The sequence below is a fragment of the Leguminivora glycinivorella genome, chromosome 6 (assembly GCF_023078275.1).
Source record: "Leguminivora glycinivorella isolate SPB_JAAS2020 chromosome 6, LegGlyc_1.1, whole genome shotgun sequence".
Taxonomy (NCBI): Eukaryota; Metazoa; Arthropoda; class Insecta; order Lepidoptera; family Tortricidae; genus Leguminivora; species Leguminivora glycinivorella.
The window spans coordinates 3,704,393-3,718,901 of NC_062976.1; the positions used below are offsets into that span (position 1 = coordinate 3,704,393).

The following is a 14,509-nucleotide window of genomic DNA, read 5'->3' on the forward strand; positions in this document are numbered from 1 at the left end:
TAAATATCATAATGGCTTATTGCTTTTTTGATGAGCTATTAACCGGTTCCATGGTGTAATGGTGAGCACTCTGGACTCTGAATCCAGCGATCCGAGTTCAAATCTCGGTGGAACCTGACTTTTGCTGAAACTAGAAGAAATTTTGCCAGATTTGCTTATATTTTTAAACTGAACTTTTTTTAACTGATCATTACCAGTTATTTTCAATCAGCAATTTCCTTGCATTATCCTGATTGTTTTAGAACATCTTATGGTAGACTGAGATTTTCTAGGCAACAATGGCAACTAATCTCACAAACTGGCACATTCACTAGACTTGTAGCGCCCACCATACAAAATTTTTGCTAGGGAATAGGGAATGAACAGTGTTAACAGGTCGTATACTTGGGCGCTACTGACCGGTGTCGCGCGCGTTCAAACTTTTATATGCCTCATTTTTCGTACGCTTGGTGACCGCGAGTCGCCCTGTAAGGGCTGTTTAGTTGGGTGGTCTGTGCCCACGGCTCTTCCAACCTAAATAAAGTAGTTCTTTGCTGAAAAGCGCCATCACATCGATTTCATTCTGAAAACTACTGGAGTGGTGGTAAGACTCCCTTCGTATTTAAAATGGCACAACGTAATTTATAAAGCAATATAGTGCTTTAATTTATTATTACTTAGTATCTAGTATTTTTAACCCTCGACGCAAAAACGACGGGGTGTTATAAGTATGACGTGTCTGTCTGTCTGTTTGTCTGTCTGTTTGTCTGTCTGTTTGTCTGTCTGACTGTCTGTGTGTGTGTCTGTATGTGGCATCGTAGCTTCCGAACGGATGAACTGATTTCGATTAGGTTGTTTTTGTTTGAAAGCTGAGTTAGTCGGGAGTGTTCTTAGCCATGTTTCATGAAAATCGGTCCACTATATCGCGGTCGGGGGTTTTTTAAAAATGTTAATTTTGTAGTTAGGTTATTAATCTACAGCGTAATCAATACTTTTAAAAGGCTTTTAAGCTAATTAAGAAATATAACGAGATTAAAAGTACAGGTTCCACCGAGATTTGAACTCGGATCGCTGGATTCAAAGTCCAGAGTGCTTACCATTACACCATGGAACCGTCTGGTTTAGCCGACAAATTTTCAAGTAACATGTAGAAGTTATAGAACTTCAGAAACGTAATCTTAACACACTTGAACAAATAGATTGACAAACAAAAGGTTATCTTATAAGCGCCTGGCATCCGAAGGCTCGTTGGGTGTCGTTGGGTCGTCCGACATTCGAAAAACTGCGGGGCACTTCTGGATGAGATTAGATGACATTAGCAAAGGACCGGGATAAGTGGCGTACACGAAGGGAGGCCTATGCTCAGCAGTGGGCGATTAATGGCTGAAATTATGATGATGATGATCTTATAAGCATAAGCACTTATTTAATAAAATAAAATGGGATGCTTATACATAATATTGTAATGAGCAATTAATCGGTTTCATGGTATAATGGTGAGCACTCTGGACTTTGAATCCATCCGAGTTCAAATCTCGGTGGAACCTGACTTTTGTTTTTTGCTTTGAAGTCTTGTTAAGAGGATACGGTAGCGAAAATGCTAAAATGGAAAGGAGCCCCCCTTTTAACTTGGGAATTTTAGTTAAATATACAAGTGTTATTAACTAGATTTATCGAAAAAAAATTGTCCATTAAGAACAACTCAGTCTCTATTTCAAAAAAAATCTTTAAAATCGAGGTTCCGCTCTCGACTCTTTCCTTCTTCAAAACTTAATCAATCGGAACGAAATTTGAGAATCTGAATAACAATGAAATAATCTATGTTGGACCGTTTAGCTTTTTTGGTTAATTGTTACCAATCTTGAGTATCACACCTTTTTTTGCGCCACAATGAAAAAGGCCGTTTTGGAAAATTTTGATTGGCTCTAGAATCTTTAAAAAGCAGAATATCAAAAAAAAAATCAAAGTGGTCCGACACAGATAAAAATAATAACAATCTGTGTTGAAAAAATCATTGCTCTATCTTCAAAAACCAGGGAGGAAATAGTCGAGAGCGTTTGTATGGAGAATTGACCCCTACCGTATCGTCTTAAAGATAATTGTATCTAGATTGCAGTTCGGGCAGGCATTTTGGGAAGAAGCTGCTCTAGAAATTATCAGTTTAAGGGCCCATTTACACGGTACGGGAACATGATGCATAGTAATTTATCAGATTCACCAATATTGGAGGTCTCTTGTTTTCGTCCGATACGGTCCGGCAATGATAACTGTAAAAATAAATTTAAAGTTTCCTAACACTAATTTTAATCAAAATGTAGAAGATTAATTTGCAAGTTGGCAATTAGTGCCTTATATTTTTTTATTTCCATTAGTGAATTAGATCTACATACGAATGGATTGGATGTGTCATTGTTATTTTAAATAAGTTTTTCTTTTTTTTATGGGATAGGACGAGCAGACAGGTCGCCTGATGGTAAGCGATCACCGCCGCCCATGGACACCCGAAACACCAGAGGTGTAGGAGGAAAATACGTCACTTTTGACATATTTAGGGCCAGTTTAATCAACCACATTTAACAGACACATCATCGTCACGCAGCAGACGTCTATGGAACTTTCCATACCATAAAATTTAACGAACGCTTTAACGGTGACAGACGGTTTGATGCAACCGGCCCTTATTCGTTAAATTCTTACATCATGCCGTTTTAATCGTTATTGTGGTATCATGTAGGTATCAAGTTACTTATAGTAGCGAACCTAGGCAATATATTAACGCTGTCAGCAATTGAATAAATATATAACTTATTGTTCTAAAGATATTTACAGCTATAAATCATGCGATACACAATAAAATAGAAGAATTCGTTTACATTATTGCATCAAGTAGTTATAAGGTTCCATGGTGTAATGGTGAGCACTCTGGACTCTGAATCCAGCGATCCGAGTTCAAATCTCGGTGGAACCTGACTTTTTACAAATCACGTTATTTTTAGGGTTCAGTACCTACACAGAGAAATTTGCATTGTGAATTTAACAAGTTCGACTTGTTGCGGTTTATCCATTTGAATCAGCCAAACGTATGTTTAAAACAATATGTGTCAGGTTGTTTTTATAAAATTGACTTGTTGATTCAAAGATATTGCCGATTCAAATGACAAGTAGCTTGTTGTTTGAACCAAAGAGCACGTAGGCGCTATTTTAACCAAAAAACTTGTTGAACGAACATGAAAACTGGTTGTATTTTCTCTCAGTGTACCTGAAAAAGTAAACGGAACCCTTATAAACCATTCAAGCTGATGTGTAAAAAAATCTGATGGTTCCCTTCTTGTTTATATGTATTTAGTTTATTCAAGACTACCATCAAGATTATTTTCTATGAAGTACAGTCAACCATTTGGAACCCTAGGCCACTCTACAACCATGTCAAAATGACAAGCAGTTAGAGATTTCTTACAATCTGATTTATAACGTCACTGTGACATAGTTCTACAGTGGCCTAGGGTTAATTGGTTGACTGTACCTATCCGGTAAAATTGTCGTAAAAGCGTAAAAATTTAAAGTCTTTACAGGAAGCTGTACAAGTAAATTATTTTCTGCTTCGTCACGGGAGTTGCGTTTAGATTTTTCTTATCAATTCCAAAGTATTTAATAAGAGTATTTTTATAATACCTACACCTACCATTGTGAGATAAAAATAATAAGAACTATAACCCCGTTTTTATCTATATGACGCGACGTTACATATTGAAATCGAAATTGAATATGTGCCAAACTCACAATATGTATGCTAACTATTGTGTAGGTATATTAATGTATGTCATGCATAGATTCGTATCCGGGTGAAAGTATTTTCAGCCATGCCAAAAGAGATGCTTTTTTCGTCGCGTCGGTCAGCCGGTTCCATGGTGTAATGGTTAGCACTCTGGACTCTGAATCCAGCGATCCGAGTTCAAATCTCGGTGGAACCTGTTCTTTTGTTAGTTGATTAATTTTCTTGATTATTATTCATACATCATAAATTATACTATTTATATAATAAAGTGTATTCTCGCATCGAATTAAGGTGTATGACAGAAACCTTCGTTATGCTTTTGAATGTTTAGTGTTTTGGTAGAGTTACAGTCAATCATTATTTTATTTTACCTCTTACCTGAATTTATACTGGATCTGTAGAAATTGTAGAAAACGTAGTATATGGATGTAGATAAATAACTCTTAACTTTAACTAGCTGCCGAGTAGTTATTCATTTTTTTTTATTTTTTATTTTTTTTTTTTTTTTTGACGACCGGTCTGGCTCAGTCGGTAGTGACCCTGCCTGCTGACCCGCGGTCCTGGGTTCGAATCCCGGAAAGGGCATCTATTTGTGTGATGAGCACAGATATTTGTTCCTGAGTCTGAGAGTATATAAGTATGTATTTATCTATTTAAGTATGTATATCGTCGCTTAGCACCCATAGTACAAGCCTTGCTTAGTTTGGGACTAAGTTGATTTGTGTAAGGTGTCCCCAATATTTATTTATTTATTTATTTAAATATACAAGTAACTAACTAACTTTAACTTGCCTTGTTAGTATTGTCAGTTTGGGTCAAAACGTAGAAGCTTTTGACCCACTTCCCGGTTTTCGATTGAGCTGAAATTTTGCATACATATGTAAATCACGTGACAATGTAATATTATGGTATCATAGAGCTGATCTGATGATGGAGCAGAAAGGTGGTTATAGGCACTCTGTTATGAAACGTCGTATCCCCATCGAGTAAGGGGTTTTTAAAAACGTCCGGGAGAGGAGTAGATGACTGTTGAAAGAAAGGTACAGTCGGCGATAAATGCTTGTGCCAAAAATAACATTTTTGCAAAAAATAACTTATTCATTCTTAACTATCTACCGACGTTTCATTTGAAAAAGTTTCATCTTCAACTACCGAAGTCTTCAAAAAGCTCACTTAAAGATTCGACCGTATTCAGATCGTGTATGCAAACAGAGATATTATGTCGAGCGCTCGACATACTTCCCTAGCCGAAGCGACAACCGTTTACGATACGTGGCGAGTGGCGACCTGGCGACCGAAATGCATTCTAGTCTTGCTATGTGGAGTCAATATATATCTAAATATATAAAAGAAGAAGCTGACTGACTGACTGACTGACTGACTGACTGACTGACTGACTGACTGACATATCAACGCACAGCCCCTAGAGATTTCAAATTTGGCACGTAGGTTCCTTATGTAGTGTAGAGGAGCACTAAGAAAGGTTTTTTCAAAAATCGCCTCCTAAGGGGCTCAAATAGGGGTTCAAAGTTTGTATGGGGAAACAAGATTAGTTTGACTATTTTATACGAAACTTCATAGGAGGCTTCCTAAAGACATATGACTAAATACATGTTTCAGGTTTTTTGAAAATTTGACCTCTAAAGGGGTGCAAAGGGGGTAAAGTCAAAAACACAATATGGGTATCGTTTTTAAGGTTTATCGGGTGGCTGATCACGATAAATAGAACGATTTTAAAATCTAATGAGGTGGAAAAGTAATTTTCTCCCCTGTTGTAGTGTTATTAGGGTTAAAATATCCAAAATAGCCATAAGAGGACGGGGACGGGGACGGGGACGGGGACGGGGACGGGGACGGGGACGGGGACGGGGACGGGGACGGGGACGGGGACGGGGACGGGGACGAGGACAAGGATAGAGATAGGGACGGGGATAAGAATAGGGATTGGGGTCGGAATAATCGGTCGGCAATCTAGGCAGTATAAAATGCAGGTGGCTCAGTGGGAAGGGATTATTAGTAAGTAGGCATCGGCGAGTATCCTGATAACTATTATATTCAATGTGCTGTAAGAAGATGGTTCATGCGCGGATCCAGGGGGGGGTCATGGGGGCCAGGGGGGGGGTCATGCAGGTGGCTCAGTGGGAAGGGATTATTAGTAAGTAGGCATCGGCGAGTATCCTGATAACTATTATATTCAATGTGCTGTAAGAAGATGGTTCATGCGCGGATCCAGGGGGGGGGGTCATGGGGGTCATGACCCCCCCCTGGAGCCTAGGCTGGCCATACAAATAGATCACGTGACCCCCCCCCCCGGGGGGCTGGGCCTTTACCACGTGACCCCCCCCTGGGCACGAAGCTGGATCCGCGCTTGAGATGGTTGTTTGCTTTCCTTTTATATGTTTACGTTTGCAATAAGTATAAGCAAAATGGAAAAAATTGTAAGCGATAACGCAAGGAAGTACTTTTTACCCTACCGACCATAGCGTCGAGATACTGGCTATGTGGGTTGTATGAAGTTTCCCCAGTATAAATATTTATATAGGTAAAATACATACATATTCGTACCTACTACCTACGCTGTGGTCGCTGTGTAACAATTCTACAATCATTGCAAGAATTTCTTTTAAAACAATAGTAATAATTTTAAGGTACAGTCAGCCAAAAAACAGTGTAAGGTTCTTGGCTGACCGTACAGCAAATAGATCAGTTACAATGGCCCTCCAGTCGAGAATTGCCCCGCTTTACCTTAAGCGAAACAATCGCGGACAGATGTACCTACAAAGAAACCTACGGATCCAAATGAAAATCTTATTTTTTGTAAACGTTTCAATAAGAATACTTTTATTACGCGGGCGAAGCCGCGGGTAAAAGCTAGTAAATAAATAAAATAAATAAATAAATATTGGGGACACCTTACACAGATCAACTTAGCCCCAAACATGCCCCAAACTGAGCAAAGCTTGTAATATGGTGCTAAGCGACGATACACATATTGAAATAGATAAATACATACATATATACATAGAAAACAGCCATGACTCAGGAACAAATATCTGTGTTCATCACACAAATAAATGCCCTTACCGGGATTCGAACCCAGGACCGCGGCTTAGCAGGCAGGGTCAATACCGACTGAGCCAAACCGGCCGGTGGTCGGTATATACGCGTAATACGAAAGAGAAAGAGACAGAAACGATAACAATATTATCATAAACGTTTGTACATTTGGCTACGTAAGCAACTCCCTAACTCCCAACAAGCAGTTCCCTAGCCTAAGTGACAATCGTGGACTCTAAGTAGCGATCGAAACGAAACGCAGTCTGGCTATCGCGTCACTACAGGGTTCGTAGCCGAATGGCACAAACGCTCACGAAACGAAACGCTCGTAGATATCTATCTCTATCGCTCTTGCGTATTGGTGCGACAGAGCCAGACTACGTTTCGTCTTCGTTTCGCGTCGCAGAAATGCCATTCGGCTACAGGGCCAGAAGTTCTGGCCCAGAACAGAAGAGCGATAGGAAGAGTAACTGTAGGCCGAGCACGTGATGGCCGCGGGAGTATGTCGCCGCGAGATAGACTACCCGTCCTTATGTAATTAATACAGTTAGAAGAAGACGTGTCATCTATCTCGCGGCGACATACTCTCGCAGCCATCACGTGCTAGGCCTACTGAAGTAATCGGTTATAATTATAACCGGTTATTTTGTAAAAACATATTTAACCCGTGGAGCGCCCGCCCCCCTAAATTACTATTTATAGACACCGTGTGTATAGGATGCTCCACGGGTTAACCTATTTAATGACCAAATAACTTGCCTTTTTTTGCTTTTTTTTTCATTTTTGTCTTTTATGAACGTTTAATAATGGAAAATATACCCTTTATTGAATATTTTATCACGTCCAAGGTATTTTTTCACTTTAAGGCCGACTTGCACCAACCACTTAACTCAGGGTTAGTGGGCTGTCATCTGTCAAATTCTAAAAAATCGTCGGTTAACCCTCCGTTTTCGTTGGTGCAAGTGGCCCTTACTGTTTTATGTGTTGACACTGTTGACTTATGCTTACATGACATAGCACTGGCACATGTTTTTCGTAAATTTTTGATCACTTGCTTGAAAATTTTTCAGTTTTTGTCGAAAATAACCATAACCGATTATAACCGGTAATCGGTTATTTTTCAGGCCTAGCCAAAAACCATAACCGGTTACGAAACCGTTACGGTCCGTTATTGCTTTCCCGTGCTACGATACGCTTGCGGAACTTGTTGGCTAGTTACTCAGTTCCCTAGACGCCCGAGTTTATCCCATTGTAACTCGATAAGATATTTATTGGCGGGTAACGTTCCAAAATGGAGCACGGGCACTCGATGTCTACATTTTTATATTGTCAATATTTAATGTGATGCCAGGGCGGCGTGAGAGGCGACGAGAAAAGCATCTGAAGATATCTAAGATATCCTGAGACTATTGACCCATTTCACTAAGTTGTATGTAGCTACAAATTACAATTACAATTGGTAGTCGCTGTCTAATATGAGAAGTTAGAGGGGGACTTCCAATTTGTAATTTTTAACTTGAAGTTTTCAAATGAAACACCGTGAAATATCTATGCTCTGCTCAAAAACAATATAAGTAATTGTATTGTTTCGGCCGCTGTAAAGATTACAAAATTCATAATTCATATTCATTGTAAGTACATTTTTAGTAAAGTGAGTGAGTAAAATGTAAAATTGTAAACAGTCTCTAAATTATTTTTCTTACGCACCCACATTCAAAAAATTATATATTCACCAAATGTAATCGATCGAGGTATATAATCGATCACCTAGAAAGCTAGGTGATCGATTATAGACCTTCCGTCAATTAAACCCAACTTAAGCTATCGAGTAATTTATTCTAAATATTCTAATATATATTTATCAATTTTTGATTAAAATTATCTCGAGACTTACCTCGTTCCAGATATCTCGTGCAAGTTAACCCATGTATCGGTCACGGCATACATTTGCGGCAAACGCTTAGCGACCGGTATAAAATATTGTTTTTTGCCAATATCCCGACCGGGGGAGACGGTATCACCGCCCGAATAGGCCAAGAGTAGGTAAGTAGTTTATTTTGTATTTCGAACTAGTGTAGCCGGCTAGTCAGCGGAGAAATGAAACAAAGGTTCTTTAAGTAAATAATAATATAATGAAAAATATATACAATAAAATAGGAGATGTCTGTCAGTACGCGAGGAAAATAAATAACGTCACTGGCCTTTAAGTTCCCGGGAATCACTCTGCGTCGGGTTTTGAGACGTGTATTAACCGCGGGTCTCCTCTTAAATACAGACAGCGACGTATGGCAGTAGAACCCAGCGGAGGAACTCAGCGAACCTCTTGCGTCGATGGTTAAAGACGTTGATCCTCTTTAGATTAATGATAATTGTAGAGTAAAAGGCTGCATAAGAAGGCAGCCTAATACACTGTTTTTAGGGTTCCGTAGTCAACTAGGAACCCTTATAGTTTCGCCATGTCTGCCTGTCCGTCCGTCCGTCCGTCCGTCCGCGGATAATCTCAGTAACCGTTTGCACTAGAAAGCTGAAATTTGGTAACAATATGTATATCAATCACGCCAACAAAGTGCAAAAATAAAAAAAAGCGTGTTACAAAACACGGAGAAACTAAAAAGCCAAAAATAATAAACCTTCGAATTCAGATTTCTTATCGGATTGCAATAATCTAAACATCCAAACTATAAACAAATCAATTATTTTTGTAGTCGGTACCAGACCTGTTCGTCGCCTTGCTATTTCCTGTTTGCCCTACCCAACCATACGCAGGCTGATCCCGACTCCAAAAATAATTGATTTGTTTATAATTTGGATGTTTAGATTATTGCAATCCGATAAGAAATCTGAATTCGAAGGTTTATTATTTTTGGCTTTTTAGTTTCTCCGTGTTTTGTAACACGCTTTTTTTTTGAAGGCGGTTTTATTTTTTGTTAAAAAGTTAATTTATTTGTTGATTTTTAGTGGTTCCTAGTGACATTATATGTATCAGTCCGAATATATGTACAGTAGTGAAAGAATTATCCTTTAACTCCTAACCATTGAGGAGTTGACCTTCCATCATCAGCTCAGCCACATAAAATTATTACCATCAGGTGCAAATACTGGTGCACCTTTGAAAAGTACACAAAAAACATTACATGTGCCTATAACATTTGAAGAGTTCCCTCGATTTCTCCAAGATCCCATCATCAGACCACGACTTGGTGCCAATGGGACCATCTCGGGGTTATACCCGTTCGATCAAAAAAAATATTTTGAAAATCGGTCTACGATTCTCGGAGATATCGAGTAACATACATAAAAAAAAAAAAAACATTCAGTCGAATTGAGAACCTCCTCCTTTTTTGAAGTCGGTTAAAAAATGGAAAAAATGAAAAAAAAATGTTTTATTAGGGTACCCCCCCCTACATGTAAAGTGAGGGCTGATTTGATAATATTTATATTTTCGGAAATAATCGCTCCTAAAGGAAAAAAAAGTGCGTCCCCCCCCTCTAACTTTTGAACCATAGGTTTAAAAAATATGAAAAAAAATCACAAAAGTAGAACTTTATAAAAACTTTCTAGGAAAATTGTTTTGAACTCGATAGGGTCAGTAGTTTTTGAGAAAAACACGGAAAACTACGGAACCCTACACTGAGCGTGGCCCGACACGCTCTTGGCCGGTTTTTAAGTACAGACACAAATCATATATTTTAAATATAATTAATTTCAAGTAAACTAGTAGTAATTTCCTTCCAAACTCAAGAAGACTTCAAAGTCAAGTGAATGCCGTAGAAATGAGAGCGTTAAGAAGCATGGCTGGTGTAAAGTTGAGTGATAGGATCAGAAATAGCGTGATAAGAGAGAAGTGTGGAGTGGATGTAGATGTGGTGACAAAGATTGAGATGGGTATGTTAAGGTGGTTTGGGCATGTAGAGAGGATGGATGAGAGGAGATTAACGAAGAAAGTATATGAAAAAGGAGTGGAAGGGTCAGTTGGTAGAGGAAGACCTAGGCGAACTTTTCTTGATCAAATCGGGGAAATATTGCAAAGAGGCCAGGTCAGAAGTACTCGAAACCGACGAGCGTGTATGAGAAATGTTATGAAAGTGTGTGAAGCGAAAGTGGTTTGTCAGGATCGTAGTAAATGGAAATCCGTGATCTCTGCCTACCCCTCTGGGAAACAGGCGTGATTGTATGTATGTATGTATGTATGTATGTATGTAATTTCCTTCCAGCGAAGAGAAAATTTTTCCGTCTCCGAAACAAAAGACGCGCGACAAGCTTATTATTTTTTCCTCAGCGGCCAGTGCGCGCGGCGGCCGCAACATGGAGGTTTGCCATGTTACACTAGGAAACAAAGCAATAAACACACCTACCTATTTTAGTACATTACGATATTAGTGCGGAAAAGAAAAAGTTAGAAACGAGGGCGATACATTAAAAATCTTTTGGTTTTAAATCGACATGAAGTTACGAAAATGGTTTTAAAACTAGAAGATAGAGATATGCAAGGTACCTAAAGATATTCAAAGAAATGTTTTATGTTTATTTTATATATAATCTGTATATATGTAAATAGTTATAAATATTTATTTTAAGTTACCTTTTATTAAAATGTATTTAAAATTATAATTAATACAATATACTTTTAAAATATGTACATATATGTTACCTTTCCACCAAATTTAAATTTCTAAACCCAAAATATAATTTCTGACCCATCCAAAGAAACTTATATTTGTAATATCTTTTTTTTTTAATTTAGAAAGCAAACAGCCATTTACAAGTACGGTTTACAAAAAGATATATAAATCTAGGCCTAGAGTTTCCTACATTACTAGATGATTATTTATATAATTAAGGAGCAGTTGAGGCTAATTAACGAAAAAAACGTAACTAAAATGTTCAGGCCCAGTAGCCGAATGGCATTTCTGCGACGCGAAACGAAGTCGAAACGCCGCAGAAAAGTAGTCTGGCCCTGTAGCGATAGAGATAGATAGCTACGAAAAAGATATTATCGTGAGCGTTTCGTGAGCGTTTGTGATTCGGCGACGCAGACAGCTTCCACCGAGATTTGAACTCGGATCACTGGATTCAGAGTCCAGGGTGCTAACCATTACACCGTGGAACCGGTTAATTTACATTTAAATAATCAGTGGTTTATTAAATAAATTGTTTAAGAGATGTGACGTATTGTTTAATTAGTTGGTTTAAACAATCGGTGATGGCACGAGTAGTGCTTTTGTCTTACACAATATAATACATGTTTATTGGTTTTTACTGTTTTCAGTACCATGTGGCCACCAACTAATGTTAGTTGGTACTAAATAGCCTGACGTAAAACCTGTATTTTGACTCAAAAATATTGTCGAAAATATAGAATATGTATAACCAATATAAAATATTTTTTTTTAAATAATTTGTTTAATACTGTTCATTACATTGTTACCCTTAGGATTTCGTAAATTTTAAAACAATGTTTTAGAAGTTTCCCCATGGTTTGAAATAGCAGTAGTAGTAGTAAACACCAGCAGCGGCTAGTCCACACAAGCCGATTCCCACCGGCTTGCCTAAAATTGATTACTAGTAAAGTACCTTAATGTTAAGGTAGGTTTCTTTTTGCTCAGTGTTGCCTAGCAGAAATTTTCACCAGCCGCCACTGGTAAACACTTTATTGCACAGAACAAATTACACGTACATTGAATAATTATAATGGTTATGTACAAAGGCGAGCTTATCCCTTTAAGGGATCTCTTCCAGCTAACCTTAGAATAACTGAGAGAGGAAAACAGGAGATGGTAGACAAACACAACTAAAGTGCATCGGCAACGGCAAATGTACAAAGTACCTATCAACATATCTTAGAAATATACTTGCCTATAATAGATATATGCATGTAGATATCTAAGACTAGTTTTCCCACATGCATTGATATGTGATGGTAGAAACAGACGCTGCAGCCGTTGTCGCCCAAATCGAATGTTTTATTTGTGTCTTGTTTTATATTGTGTAGATTCATAGTGCCTTAGTGTAAAATTTAATGCTGTGTTACTTTTTGATTTTTTAAATAAATAAATAAATGTTTCGACTGTATTCAAATTACCCTCAAATAAACGCCCTAGCTCCTGGCCTAGAATAACTACGCTGTAGGCAGCAATATGAAACACGCTCGCTTGTACATGATTGATATCATGAATACCTCACTCTAACTCTTTACACAGCTCGATACAGACAAATACAAAGTTTCTGTGAGTGGCGTGTATCTGGCATGAGGTTTTCTTGACTTTATTGCTTTTCCAATTATATTGATTGACTTTTGAATTACTCGGAACAGGTTTTAATAGTATTATGGTGCTTTTTTCCGTTGTTGTCATGTCGAAACTTAATATTTAATACATTAATTGGGCATTTCTCAGAGCGTAATTTTGTTTTTGATTTCGGTGGCAGCATTTTTACGTGATTCCAGTGAAAGTCACATGAAATTTTGTCAATTTAAATAGAAGTCGCAGATTTCTACCAGAAACAAAGAAAACTCATGCTACGCTTACGGGGTTTGGGTAATAATGCTGCCACCGAAATCAAAAAAGTTGAAACGCTCTGAGAAATGCCCAATTAAGGAAAGTTTTATTCATTAATAAATGTTAGTAGTAATAAAACAAATAAAATATAAAAATAAAAACTAAAGTAGGAATCTTCTTGATTAAGTTACCTACAGTACGTTTATTTGATATTAGGGTCTAGTAAGTACCGTTTCGGGGCGCTATTCACATTCTCTAGGCATCGTATTCTAAAACGCCAAAAAACTGAGTACAGAAGGCTCACTGCTTTGATGTTCACGAAATGCCGCCTTTTTAACTGCCTACATAATTCTTATTAACAAACGGACCGCACGCGTGCAGCAACCAACGATAGGTTTGCCTATGGATTAAAACGAATAGGTACCTAACGAATTACTGTTCTGATAAAAATCGTGGTAAAGGCACAGATATGTGCAAAAAAGTAGGTTCCACCGAGATTTGAACTCGGATCGCTGGATTCAAAGTCCAGAGTGCTCACCATTACACCATGGAACCGATGTTATTTCTGTATCAAATATACAACGTGATCAAGATCAACGTGATCAATACGTCATTTATTTTATTTGCTCAAGTGCATTGAAAATGCGATGGCACGTGACTGAATGTTTTTCTTTGGGCTATTGAATTTTTCAATGTAATAATACTATAATAGAATATTTTGAAAACACAGGTATTTTATTTCTATAAGTCGAGAATGAAAAATAACTAGATAGAAATATTATGTATGTATAATCTTTATTGTACATAAAATACAAAAGAGACACAGTTACAGAGTCAGTAATATACAATGTAGACGTATATAATCAGGACATTAACCGCTTGTTACTGAATTTAGCGTTCGTTAATTTTTTTGTATGCAAAGTCTCATACTTTTGCTGCGTAACGCTGTCTGCTCACTGTGGTTAATGCAACTGGCCCTTAATCTTGTAACAGTTGTTTAGAAATATTATTAGTTTTAAATATTATATGAATTTATGCTTAATGACAGCATCGAAATAGGCTTCCGCCACCCGTTCGCTCCCGCGCGCGAAACCGCAGAATACGCGACCGTTCTGCACGGGAAACGTCGACAGCTTGGGCAAATTCGAAATGGAGAAGTTTAGGAAACTATATTCCCCCTGAAAAAAAATAGAGTACATTG

General features: G+C 37.9%; 5 non-coding genes across 5 annotated transcripts; 3 read left to right on the top strand and 2 right to left on the bottom strand.

Moving 5' to 3' along the window:
- The first annotated feature begins 44 nt into the window (after positions 1 to 44).
- Positions 45 to 116, top strand: Trnaq-cug. The gene has a single exon. It is a non-coding gene; the product is annotated as a tRNA-Gln (tRNA).
- Positions 117 to 1,021: 905 nt separating this feature from the next.
- Positions 1,022 to 1,093, bottom strand: Trnaq-uug. Its single transcript has one exon. It is a non-coding gene; the product is annotated as a tRNA-Gln (tRNA).
- A 1,782-nt stretch (positions 1,094 to 2,875) lies between these two features.
- On the top strand, positions 2,876 to 2,947 carry Trnaq-cug. The gene has a single exon. It is a non-coding gene; the product is annotated as a tRNA-Gln (tRNA).
- A 931-nt stretch (positions 2,948 to 3,878) lies between these two features.
- On the top strand, positions 3,879 to 3,950 carry Trnaq-cug. The gene has a single exon. It is a non-coding gene; the product is annotated as a tRNA-Gln (tRNA).
- A 9,841-nt stretch (positions 3,951 to 13,791) lies between these two features.
- Positions 13,792 to 13,863, bottom strand: Trnaq-uug. The gene has a single exon. It is a non-coding gene; the product is annotated as a tRNA-Gln (tRNA).
- Positions 13,864 to 14,509: the final 646 nt, after the last annotated feature.